At 41.8% G+C, this 13200-nt stretch overlaps 1 long non-coding RNA gene across 13 annotated transcripts in view; it reads left to right on the top strand.

The window, feature by feature from the left end:
• The window catches only part of LOC119705373, a 113161-nt gene that overhangs the window by 76702 nt on the left and 23259 nt on the right, over positions 1-13200 (top strand). For 3 of the 13 annotated variants that reach the window (XR_005258216.1, XR_005258214.1, XR_005258212.1), the window contains one exon: positions 243-387. The exons of 9 other annotated variants lie outside the window; for them this stretch is intronic. This is a non-coding gene — a long non-coding RNA (uncharacterized LOC119705373). Of the gene's footprint in view, positions 1-242; positions 388-2596; positions 3644-13200 lie in introns of those variants that run through there. One more of the 13 variants, XR_005258215.1, reaches the window with a different exon arrangement.

Below are 13200 nucleotides of genomic sequence, written 5' to 3'. Positions count from 1 at the left end.
GCTTGAAGATCCTGTGGTGTGCCACTTGTCGGATCCTTTCTTTATCAACCTGCATTCCTATGTTTGAATTGACCATGTCGTAAAACTTGAGAAAGGAGTTTTCAGTCCAAGTTTTACATGAAAGAGGCCAGCTGAACTAGAGAGAAACAAAGAAGCATTGCAAATGCTTGTTCCTATGTTAAAATTTTAGTGGAAATCTTACAGCGGGCTCTGCCTCATCGGTAACTTCCCATGTGTTTCAGAAAGAGTTAAATTGTCCTATTACTTACCAAGAGAAGAAAAACAGCACAAGAGTCCTGGTTAATGGGCATGCTTTGGATTCACACTGGATCCTGGAAGCAGAATTGTCCCATGTGGATGTAGAAGTATCATGGTAACTCTCCTCAGGTAATAGTCAAGTCTTGTTTTTTTCTAAAGTGCAATGTCTGTCTGCAGTGTGTTCTCTAGATCAGTGAATCAACTGCAAATGACATGGTTTTAAAACAGTGGGTGGGTGCTTACTTAGTCCACACATAGCCTAGAGAGGCTTTGAAGGCTTGATGCACGCTATTGAGTAAATAACTATAAATAAAACAGACTATTAAAACATCTTTAAATGTGCATTATGCCATCAAGCGATGCTGTTTGAAAAGGGCTGTGGTGTTTGGGAAAAATTAAACATTTTCAACAACTGTCCAAATACATATTTACACATTGTTTATGGTGTACAAAAGATATGTCTGTGACAACTCTTGGGCCCCAACAAGTTTTATTAATTATTCTTTGAATAAAGTATTTTTGGCCACTTAAACACTGCAAGTAGACAGGAGATGGGGGAGAATCATAGGGAGAAATGCTGATTTCAAGGGAACTTGCAACTTACTTCTCCTACAACCTTTAATAGCAAATGGCAAAATATTGATATGGAGTATATGGAATAGACCTGTGTGGGGAGAGGACAGAGAACTGTAGTTCATACAGGCTTTTAGTACATTTTGTTCAGCCAGGTTAATAAAAACACATTTCTCTTGGTGAGAGCTCTCCTGGTCAGTTCCAGCTGGAAATGACCAGCACTAGGGCTGTTATCACTGAAGTGTTTTTTCATTACTTGCATGCCATCTAGGACCTGCAGATATTTTGGTATTCTGAATTCCCTAGACACCCAATATTTGATGATTTCAGTGTCCTAATTCCTGTGCAGTCAATGAGGAGCAGAGTTTGTGGGCTTCTGGCTTCATTGTTTAATGAAGGGTACAGTGTGATGCTTGAGAGACAAAATTTCTTTAGATAAGAAACTTCAGAGTAGGGACCTTACTTTCCTGCTTGCCTGTGATGTTATCAAGCAATAATCCTTGTTAAGTAAGGATTAATGTTCAAACATGATCATGCTGATGAAATATCTTTTTGGCTGCAGAGGAGACCTGGCAGAATCTCCCGCTGCCTGCCTTTGGATGGTTTACAGACCTTATTCACATGAGCCACTTTGCCTGTGAGTGAGGTGGGGGATCATCAGCTTCTCCCACTACCAAGAGGAGCATCTTGGGCTGAGATCTCACCTGCACCTAAGAATAATGCCGTACAAAAGCATCTTTTAGTTGTAAAGCTCCAAAACCAAGTTCTCTGTCAGCTCTAAAGTTGTTTTGGATTTCATCAGCTTCTTTTATCACATGCTAGAGAGTGCCAGTGTTAAGAAGACTTGTCTTAAGCAATCCTCTTAGTGTTCCTGAGAGAGGTGGTTATATTTTAAATACAGTGAGTCAATCTGTTGTCTATCTCTTATGGACAACTTGATCAGACCCCATGGGGCAAAGTTAATGGAGTCTTGTAATATCTAAAAAGCCCCTTTAGCAGCAGCACTGTTTATTTTTCAGTCGTACTGCTTATTTGCTAATTCCCATCTCATTGCAAAACTTTCTAGGTACTCTGATTTCGTTATCTGACTTGTTAGGAGTGAACATGGCCCTTAAGGACTCCTCTATTTTTGGACAGTTGTCAATTTTACCAATTAAAAGAACGCCTTTGGATGGTTATCAGAAGCTGGAGCTTAAAACATGTTTGCAATTACTGATGACATAGCTGTTTCTATTTGCTGCTCTCTCTTTTAATTCCCAAAAGTGATATTTTTTTTGGCAGTAGATATGAGAAAATATGTCACTGTGTATAATTACAAAATGCTGTTCGTTTCTGTCTTGTAACTGTGGGGGGTTACTTGGTACAACACATTTGGTTCATTCTTGGCTCACTCAACTGCATGACACACATTAAAGTGTATTATTAATTGTCATGTTAATATTCATTATCATGTTAATTTCCATGGAATCATGTAATTCTGCATGCCTCCAAATTTATGTTCAAGGGTATATGCAAGCATGAAAAAACCCCACTGAATGGTTTCCTCAAACACTGTAATAAGCCTTAAATAAAACCACCTTCTGAACATTTTCCTCTAGGACACCTGGGCTTTTTCAACAGACATTCACCCCACCATGATCATGGCCACAAAACAAGATTCATCCCTGGGTATGGGCTTTGTACAAAGCTACTTTAAATGATTATTGTGCTTTCAACCAGGTTCAAAATACAAATCCACAGTACTGGCTTTACTTTAATTTCCTAGGTTGCATCTGCCATCTTATCAGAGCAATCTGACTGCACAGTGAACTGAAGAAGCTGCATAATATTTTCAGTGGCCTGGATTTTTTTGATATATAACAAATATATGAATAATGGCTCTATAAGTATCTGTGAATTCTTCAGAAGATTGTTTTGCAAGAGAAATTTCTACTAGAAACAGTAACTTAAGAAGAGCAAATCTGTGGGATAGGAGGTGAACCTCAATTTAAATGACTGTTGCCTGGGAATTTAAAAGAAAAGGATTGATACAAATATTTTGAGGAGCACAGACTGCTCAAATCAGTGAGAATTTTTCATTGGTTTTGAATGTGTATCAGACTTACAGTGCATGTTGTCTATATAAAAGAGGGCAGATAATGTCTGAAGTGCTGTTTTCCCAGAAAATAGTTCCATCTAAGAAAAACTTGTCCATTTTTGAGGCATTAGTTACAAGGTGAGTGCACCTGCTGCAGTTTATAGATGGGTGGGTTCTTTTCTCTAATCCTGGTGAAGTTTTAAGAGGTTTCAGATATGTTCATGATCCATTTTTACTTCTCTTTCTTAGAGAACTCCCAGGCTTAGGCAGAGGAGAGGGTGGCTGTGGCTTCTTGCCTCGGCTGGGGGTTGTCACTCTGAGCAGGCATAAGGCCATGGCACGAAACCAGGGTGGGGTCACAGCACTGGAAATTTTATTGTAGCATAAAAATAGCTCCCTGCCAAAGTCCTCAGAGAGGAATGTATTTCAAGGTCAGTTACACTCCACAATCATCTCAGAACATGCTTGTAAATAAATTGTATGGGCTTAGCTCTGCTGTCATTGACATTTCCCCCTAAGTAAATGCCAGGCCTGCTGTGGAGAAAATTCCACTGACTGAGAGCCGCACACCTGAGCAGGCTTAGAGCTTCTCTTCTCAGCTGGGATTTAGTAGTCTTGGTTCTAGGTGGCAGCAAAGCCCTTCTCAAACCCTCTGAGTTGCTTGGGGTACACCTGCCCTGGGTAATGGAGAACAGGGGTTCCTGAGTCCCTGCTGGACAGGGTGGCTCTGGGAGCAGCACGGCTGCAGCAGCCTGGCCGGAGAGCAGGGCTGCAAAAGCAGGGCACTGCTGCTCCAGCAGGCACTGCTGCTGCTGCTGCTGGGGCTGAGCAGGGCTCTGGGGGCCGCTGCCTCTCAGAAACAGCCTGTTTATTTGGGAAGGAGTTGCTTATTTTTCTGTGCTGCAGCTGCACTTCCCAGGGTAGGACTCCGCTGCTCTGTCTTTCTGTCTGGTGACAGTGTAGGCAGTTTCAGGCACAGGTGAACTCTTACAAGCATTTGTGTATTTGCCTACAACTGCCAGCTCTGCTCTCATAAGGAACACCAGCACACTGCTATAACACTATTATTATTATTATCATTATCATTATCATCATCATCATCAACAGCTTGCATTCGGAAGTCGTAAGTCTTGTTTTAGGATAACAGACCTGCTTGAACACAGGCATTTGGAAGTGTGAATTAATATATTGATAATATGTTAGGGAGGATGTTTTGGAACTTCTTTCTAAACAGAAATTAACATTTTATCTGAAAATAGTAATGGAAAAAAAATTGTGTAGTCTAGCAAGGTATATCATTTAGACTTGATGATAGAATAATTGTTTTCCATCAAGCAAACCAAAGAAGAAGCCATAATAAAATTTTACAAGTTAGCTGCCACCAAGAATAAACTCAAGAGCACTATATGAAATGAATTGTGTGTTTTAACTGAATCTTCTCTCAGGACAATAACTCTAATGTAGAGCCAAGGTCTGAAGAGGTCACCTGCAGAAAACCCTCCTGGGGCATTTCAGAGGAGAAAGGAAATATTCTTCTCCCTGTCAGGTTCACTTCGTGTCCTAATATGTCTAAGGATGTGCATTGAAAACATAATCCACAGCCACCATTCTGAGTGGGGGTTTAGATAACAAGGGTCATTAAGAAATCTCTGAGGATGACAAACTTAACCCTGTATGAGCTTAAGGACCATATCATGCTACCAATGCAAAGAGTAAGTCTGGTTGATTGTAATTGTGACTGAACTAAAATGTCACTAACCATTAAGATCAATTTTTCTTTTTTTAAGAATTGAAGCATTTCTCTAAAAATATGTGTAAGATCATAACTGGCATCTATTGAACATAGTCTGCGCTGCTCTTTTCCAGTGCTACATGAGAGAACATCTGGATTTCCATATGTTTCCAAATGTTTGCCATATCTCACATTGCGTTTGCAGGACCAGGGTGTGGCAATTCAGTGCAGGATTCCAAATTAAAATACCTATTGAGAAACCTCTACATTTGTCATCACAAGCATCCAACTCCACAACTCCTGCTCAGGCCCTTCGGGTGAGCCAGGGTGTATCGCGACTCTTCCTGCACCCGAAGGGTGACGTGTGCTTCCGAAGAATGTGCAACACTCCTGGCTCTGAGCTCAGAACCAGGGGTACTGCTGAGCTCTCAGCATGCTGCCCCTCAGCTGGCTATGCTGGGGTGAAATGCTCCAAATACGCTCTCAGGAATCCCCATGTTAGATGTGTGGAATGTCAAGATATTCACATGTTAGGATGGTTGGGCACTGGAACAGGCTAGCCAGGGTAGTGGTCACAGTCCCAAGCCTGAAAGAGCTCAAAAAGTGTTTGGACAAAATCTCAGGCACACGTGGGATTGTTGGGGTGTCCTGTGCAGGGCCAGGAGTTGGACTTGCTCCTTGTGGGTCCCTCCCAGATCAGCCTATTCTGGGGTTCTGTGGTTCTGTGATTGTGTGATTCTGTTGCTGTATACAGTGGAGAGAGTTTGAAGTTGCTCTGCCAATGACAGTTGAAAGATTCCTGACTGTTGGCACTGTAAAAATCATTCCCTGAGCATTCTCAGACATTTATCACAATGGCCCAATTTATGCCTGAATGAAGCAAAGATGCCACTTCAAATGCCCTTGACCAAATCCTCATGCTCCATCCTACAGGCTTGCCTTTGAGCCTTGAGCCTTGTGTGAATTTTTACAGCTCCATTCACTGGGATGTCATCAATTTGAACAATTACAAATTACAGTAATATTAAAATACCCAAGTAGCACTAGCTAGAAATTAGCAAGGATGAGAATTATCACATTCCTTGCTCTCCAGTCGTGTTGGGGCTCCTTGCTTGGTTTCTCTGCCCCTTGTCTTGCATCAGGGAGTCAGGATGTCAAAGTTCTCATTTGCATTTTAGCTTCCTTGAACTCCTAAAAGTGAAGTAACTTGGCTAAGCATAGAGTTTCAGTATATTGTATTTACTTAAGGGGATTTAGGTGCTTACAGAAAATGCTGGGTAGATAGAAACTAACTACAAGGATTATGGGTAAATTTTATTTAGCTGTACTACTCAGTTCCTTTCAGTGAGAATGGATTCATTTTTGGATTTCTAAGCTGTGGGTGTCTTTTGTTTAAAGTAAAAAAAATTTTAAAATATCCCTTGGGTGCCATTCATGGACAAGAATCATAGAGGAAGCCTTCTTTGCTTAACAGCAGATTCAACTCTGTCTATTTCTCAGTAGGGTCCATCTCTGTGTTCCTGAGCTGGTCTCAGGGTGCTGCAGATGACAAAGCCATTTCCCTTCTCCTGGGATCAGCATGAATTTTTTGTCTCATTGGATTATTTTTTCTCAGAAGGCTTTTTTGATTCCTGATGATTGGATGCACTGGCTTTATGGCTTTTTCTCCCCACTTGGTTTGGTCACATGACACAGTTACATTAATTTTTAGGGTGGTCCATGGTGCAGTATGTAACTGAAAACACTATGCAGCATAATGTCTTTGGGATGTTAATAGACACACAGTCACCAGGGAGGGACAAATTCAAGTCCCTGGGAGACAGGAAACCCTGTTTTTGGAGGGCTTGTAGTCTTGTGATGAAATAGGTTCAGACTAATACTCCTCTCAGTATGATAAATCAGGAGTGATTTCCTTGAACTCAGAGGGGTCACAAAGAGATAAAACTAGTGACAGGAGAATCATTGCCCTTCTCTCTTAAGAGCAGACAGTTGGTTAGATTCCTTTGCTCCTCAGATAGTGCTGAATGTCATGCGAGTGATCATTGGGTCTGTGGGGAGTGGGATACAATCAGGATGTTAATGTGCTGGCAGTGCAGCTGTTTCTTCCCTGGTGTCGCCCGTGCTTTGACTCACCTTTGCTGCCAAAGTACTCCTTCAGTGCTCTTCATTTGTAACTCAAATCTTTACCTACACACATTTGCCACTGAGATTTGTAAGAGACAATTTTATGCTTGAAAAGGGGAGAATTACTTTACAACTGTACCTGTTGTCTGTGCAACTGCTTGACAGCCTCGCAAGAATTCCTTTCACTCTGTGCCTCTGGTTCTCTTTGTCAGTAAGAAACAGAACATGTACAGTTCTATGTGCTGAAAATCAAATACTGGCATGATTTATTAGCTTCTCTGTACCCCTCCTCTGCCCCACCAGTGTTCTAAATATGGCTCTACTTTGAAATTAAGTGCACTACAGAATATTCGGTTGCAGCACATTGCTGGCATACAGTTTATAAATTGTTAGTGTTTGGCAGCCCTTGGTTTTTAAATTCCTACTGATCACAAGTAGCTGGCACTAATCAGCTCCAATAGAGTTACGTTACTGTGTACCTTCTTAAATGGCTGGAGTGGAGATATACATCTAAAACCCAATATATAATAGCCACATGTCAGAAACACTTTACTCTGAGCAGGGTTTTTATTTTACTTTTTACATCTCTCACATTTTACATCTGGTTCAACAGTTCTGAAGGAAACTACATCTGATGTGATAGCAGGAGATCTATATCACACATCTCAAAACCTGCCAGAAATGCAATTTAAATATAGTTTTGGACAGAGTAAAAGAAGTATTATTGGTATCAGATGTTTGGGCAGTGAGAAGTTGAGCTCCATCCCCCCTTGGTCTTTTTTCATACAGAAGGAAATCATAATGTGAAATCCTAGTTGTGCTAAAACTTGTGAGAGCTTTGCTGCTGATTTCAGTCCTCAGTTTTACCTTGCAGTTGTAAGGTACCTGCCAAGTTCAAGCAGAAGTGTGAGGCTGGAGCAGCAAAGACAGACCTGGACGTGGCCCTTTGTAGAGATGAGCAGGGTTTGAACTGCTTTCAGTGGAGATAACTGTCAGCTGTACTGTGTCAGAGACTTCAGAGAGACCTTCTCCAGTATTTGGAGCTGCAAAAAGTTTGTGCAGGGCAGGCTGGTTCTCATAGATGTCACTCCATTCCAGTTTATTTTCATGGTGCAACTTTAGAAATATCTGAAATTTCAGATAAGCTAGTTCAAGTCAGGAATTTTATGCCTTGGTCATCTGAGAGTGCACATGCCACCTGAACTGAACTTCTGAGGTTTGTGGGAATCATTCAGCAGCAGTGGATGGAGAACACGACCCGCTGGCTGCGTCTGTCACACATTAGCACCTCCCATGGCTCGCGTCTGAAGGGGCTGCCTGCACGTCCTCCACACATGGCAGTGGGCTTAGTTGCTTGGAAATAGGAGAGCCTGTGCGTTAAAGAGGTGTAATTTTAAGACTGTTGGTACTTGGGGTTTGCTGAAAACCAGATCTCGCTGATCCAGGGTACTGAGACCTGCTAATCAGAGCTGTCAGTCAAAGCTTGGGAATGTGTTCAGCCACTTGAGTGTCAGCAGTGTGCCAAAGCACCTATGCATGTGTCCCAAAAGCCTTTTGTTCTCGTGCTGGGTATGTAAGAGTGTGTGAGTCTGGGACTGCCTGAACAGACAAAGCAAGATTCACTTGGTTATTAGGATCCTAATTGTTATTATTTCATCACTCCAGAGCCCTAATGAAGAGCAGGGGCCTCGGTGTGATGGACTCAGTAAGAAGATGAGCTTCAGCTCCTGCTTTGAAGCACACTATGTTTTTGTCTCATTACTTCTGATCATAATCCAGCACCAAAAGAAATCAAAAGCTGTCTCTGAATTCAGTGAGGGCTCAGGGCACACGAAAGCTCTCAGGAAATGCTCAGTGTGTTGTCAGGATCAGGCCTGTAATGTGTAACTCCAGCCTAGAAAACTCATTTCCTTTGAAGCTCACTTGAGTGTTACTACTACACATCAGCATGTTGCACCACACAGAGTATATCAAATTTGATGTCATTTTTTTTTCTTCCTTTTTCCCTGGGAACCTGTAAATATCCTTTGGTAGAAAAACCAAAGAGGAATAAATTCTCCTCGATGTATTTACAAATGTGAGAAGCTTTTCAAGTTGTATTTGCAATTCTCTTTCTTGCAATGACCTCTATTTTCATAATCCTTCATGGAATATCATGGTTTAAAGAGCTTTCTCTCCCTGCTGTTTTTGTTAAAAGGTTTTTGGTGTGATATTTGGGAAGTCAAATTCTGCATTTAAATGTTGTGTTTTCACAGATATAAATGAAAGAGGCCATATTTATCTTTTTTCCCCTCTTTTCCCTTTTTCTGAGAACATCAAGCAATTCCACTTTTCTACATGTATTGTTAACTAAACCGTGAGAGCATACAGCAGCTTTAATAGTAAAGCAATTGTGATTACATCTTGCTTGTAATTACATTTATTTCCTCACATATGTCCAAAAAGGCAAGCATTAGTTTGGCCTGTATAGGCATGTGCTAATAGCAAGAAAATCATCTGGCAGCTTGACAGCAAGGAAAATAGCTTACAGTCACTTAAAGTCTTTCATGTCATGGACACTTGCAAAGACTCTGAGCACTCAGGCTTTCGCTCGCATGCTTTTAAAATCGATTGCGTTCTGAGAGAGGGGGAATTTGCAATGTGCAGTGGATTTGCATCTAAATAATCCAAATATGAAGAGATACAATTGGCAAGGTATGGGTGTGTGATGACAAATGTGAAGAACCTGGTAATGACACTCTACAGGAGTAATCTACAAATATCCATGGGCCCCTGCTCTGCTCTGTGTTAGCCTGGCAGAAACTCCTGCAGCTGTCCACGGAAAAAAAGGTGAGCAAATAAAGAGTCCCTGGTATCTGGAAGGACTCTGAGGCTCACTTGTATCCCACACACCATCTCATTGATTTAAGTGACCTTTATGTACAGGACAGTGCAATCCAGAGTGACCCAGAGGGTCACAGCTTGTTGCTGTAGGAACAGGGCTGTGCCAGCCCCAGCATTCCTGGCACGGGATGACCACACTGGTGAGTGTTCCTTTCACTTTTTAACAAAAACCTGGCTAGACATTTTACAGACTGATTTATGACAAAGCTGAAATCACATGCATTTTCTCGGTGCAGAAAAGTTTTTTATTGGAAATGATAAATGTTGCAAAGTTCTTCAGAAGCTGCATGTAATGTTAAACTGAGTAGTGTCCCAAATGCTGTCTGGGAAGAGTGAGAATTTTTCAGTGTCTATATAAGCCACAAACTAGGGAAATTTGCAAGATTTTCTGAAACTGGAGGTACATTTGTATCTTCGGTCTAGTCTGCTTGCCTTCTGGTACTATGGCTACCAAGAATCTCAAGAAATTCACTGGATTGAGTGCCTAGCTGGAACAAGTACACTCCCAGAAGGTATGCCTTGATCCCATATTAGATCTTTCCCAGATTTGTGGGCACTCACATTTGATTGCACACCATATCCATGGTCTATGACTACACAAATTATGTCCACAGCTGTAGGGATCATTATTGAAAAGCCATTGAAGAGTTGGTAAATACATGAACAAATGTTAATCTGCACACTCAGCTCGGCAACTAATTGTACAAGCTTGCAAATATGTCCAATTTGATATTTTTCTTGCTTAGCTAGAGAGAAGCCACTGCATAAGTCCTGTAGCCCTGTGCCAGACAGACAGACAGACATACAGGTATGAATGGTGCAGCTTCACTGACAGGGCTGGTGGTCCCTGAGTTCCCATTACCCATTACCATCAGCCCTCTGGTTTTTGCTGAGTAATTGGGCTGGGCAGCCAGGGGAGCCAAACTAATTCTCCTACAAAGCTGGCTCAGCCCTCCAGGCAGCATGGACAAAGAAACAGCAAAATAATAATGGGAGTTGCTCACTGGGTCTGTTGCTGCTGTCTGCAAGGGTCAGGCATGTTCTAGTTTTCTTGGGGCAATAATGCTCCCAGCGAGTCCTGGTCCTCTTTGAGATATCCCTCATCATTTAGGTGCTCACAAAATCATTAAATCTTTTAAAATGGAATTTTTGAGGATAACTGTGGGACGCTATAGAACTAAAACCTAAGGCTTTTTGTTTGCTTAGTTTAGTTTTTGGCTACTTTGTGGCTTTATTTTGTTTATTGTTCCCTGTCTCTCGAACCTCCCATTTAGTTGAAATCTTTCAGCAGCAATAGCTGGTAAATATCATTTACTTCCCAGAAAAAAGACCCAAATCGTTCTCCTCCAAGCGTTATAAGAAAGGTAGGATTATTATTTGCCATGGAAATGGGAGAATGCAGGAATTTGTATGGACACAATGATAAAATAAAGGTTCATGATCTGTGTTACGCTACAGAAATGAGGTTTGTCTTCTGGCTAGAATCGAGGTCAAATTACAACATCTGAGTACTGGGTGAGGAAAAGCAGAAGGTTGGACTGGGGTTTTGGTCTGTTCTCTGTTCCAGAATTTAGGGAGTGCTGAGAAATCTGCCTTTAGATCTATTTCTGGATTTGTATGCTGTGTCTCTAAGAGTTATATTAGCTTTTTCCATTCTGCCATCTGAAAATGTTAATATTTAGGGGATTTTTTTCATAAAAACAGCAACAACATGGAAAATATTAACAGGAAGCATTTTAGATGCTACAGGAAATTACAGCTGTGAAGAGTGTTTCATATTGTATTAGCAGGAGATTGAATGAAGCTCCTTCCCGTCCAAATTTTTAAATCTGTGAAGAGGAGGAATGTCTCCGACTCCATGTACCTGCTCTGAAGGGGTATGAAATCTGTAAAGAACAGGTATTATTGTTTGCTTTGCTTTCACTGGCCTGGGAATCAGCAGAAACACTTGAGTTGTGCAACAGCTGTGCAACAGTTGCACAGTTGTGGGAATTGTGAATGAGGTGACGGAGATGTCACAGCTGACAGCCTGATATCCTGGTTGGGGTGCTGTCAGTGGGACGCACGTGTTTGGCAGGCAGTGTTTGGTCCCGCCTGGAATCCCGCTTTCCAAAGTGGAGGATGCTCTGTCCTCTGTCCCTCACATCAGGAAGGGCACTTGGTATGTCAGAGTTGCTCTCATGGGAGAAGGGGGCTGTAGAGTCTCCACCTCACCAGCAGCCTGGACCTGGCAAGGTCAGAGTGAGCCGTGAAGCTCCCTGAGCTGCTGGTGAGTGAAGCAATGCTGAACTTTGTTTTGTTAGCTAGCTAGCATAAGTCTAGTCTGGTTCTTTCAATATTAAATTTGCAGTTTCACAGTTTATATCCCTCAAGCATTATGGTGACTCACACTGGGTGACTGGTTTGCTCTCAAATCCTGTCTGTGTTCCTACAGATGCAGTTTATTTTCTGACTTGGTTGATCTAGAGAGAACATTGCTGCTGGAGGAGCCTTTCCATGAGAAGAACAATGCTGCTGGATGAGCCTTTCTATGAGAAGATGATGTGCTCGTTTCATCCTGTTTAGAAATCTCCTTAGACTCCATGCACAGAAATAGTAACAACAACAAAATAATTGAGGTTATCTCGAGAGAAATTCTCTACTCTGGGAAGTGCATAAAATTAGAGATAACCTCTGCTGCTGTTGTTCCCGTCCTCAGGCTTGTAGGGAACCACCAGGAGCTGAACAGCTTTACTCTGTTTGTGGTCTCAGATTGGCCCCTGCCCTGGAGAAGTCAACCCTGGCAGTGTGGGAGTGTGTTCTGTTCTCCCCAGCCTTGCCTGCCCTCCCTGAATATCCACTTTGCACACCCACAGGATGGCGTCCCTTCCACATGTGCTCACATCCACAGAAGTGCTGTGCTCTGCAGGCTGCAAGGGGTGGATATACCTGATCTGCCTCAAACTAACAAATCCCCCTGTGCTCAGAAATAAAACAAACCTCAGAAGGGGGAAAGTTCCCTCTTCTGAAATGATCAGATGCTATAATACAGTTTCTTTTGAGCCAAATTCTGTTGGGCAGACAGCTATTGATGTGGTCCCCATTGTCACTTAGGTATTTGGTCTATTCATTATTTTCATTTATATTGTTTATGTAGAGCACCTAGAGGCCTGTGATAAGCAAATTTCACCAAATAAAATAAGCCAACTTTAGTAGGTCAATTAGCATTCTCCAAAGATCATACATTTTAGCAGGGAGTTTTGCAGTTTACTGCTGTTGTCTAAGGAGAAAATGGAAAGTAGACCCCTCCCCTTGCATACAGTGTCAAATATCAGCTCTAAATTAGAATGTTACTTATTCTTACTGAAACTGGGAATTCATTGTATGAGCTGAGTAATCACAATGCTGTGCTCTGATTTTGTTTCTGGAGATCATCCAATGAAAACAGCCTGTTGTTACCTACTGGGAAGAAATAGGCAAATACAGTCATGTCTCTAATATGTGTACACAGTATATCAGTGCTCTCCAGGTTGCTTGCTAAATGCAGCTTAAGAATGTTCTAAGATACAGACAG

The sequence above is a fragment of the Motacilla alba genome, chromosome 11 (genome assembly GCF_015832195.1).
Source record: "Motacilla alba alba isolate MOTALB_02 chromosome 11, Motacilla_alba_V1.0_pri, whole genome shotgun sequence".
NCBI lineage: Eukaryota > Metazoa > Chordata > Aves > Passeriformes > Motacillidae > Motacilla > Motacilla alba.
This window is presented reverse-complemented; position numbering and strand designations above follow the sequence as displayed.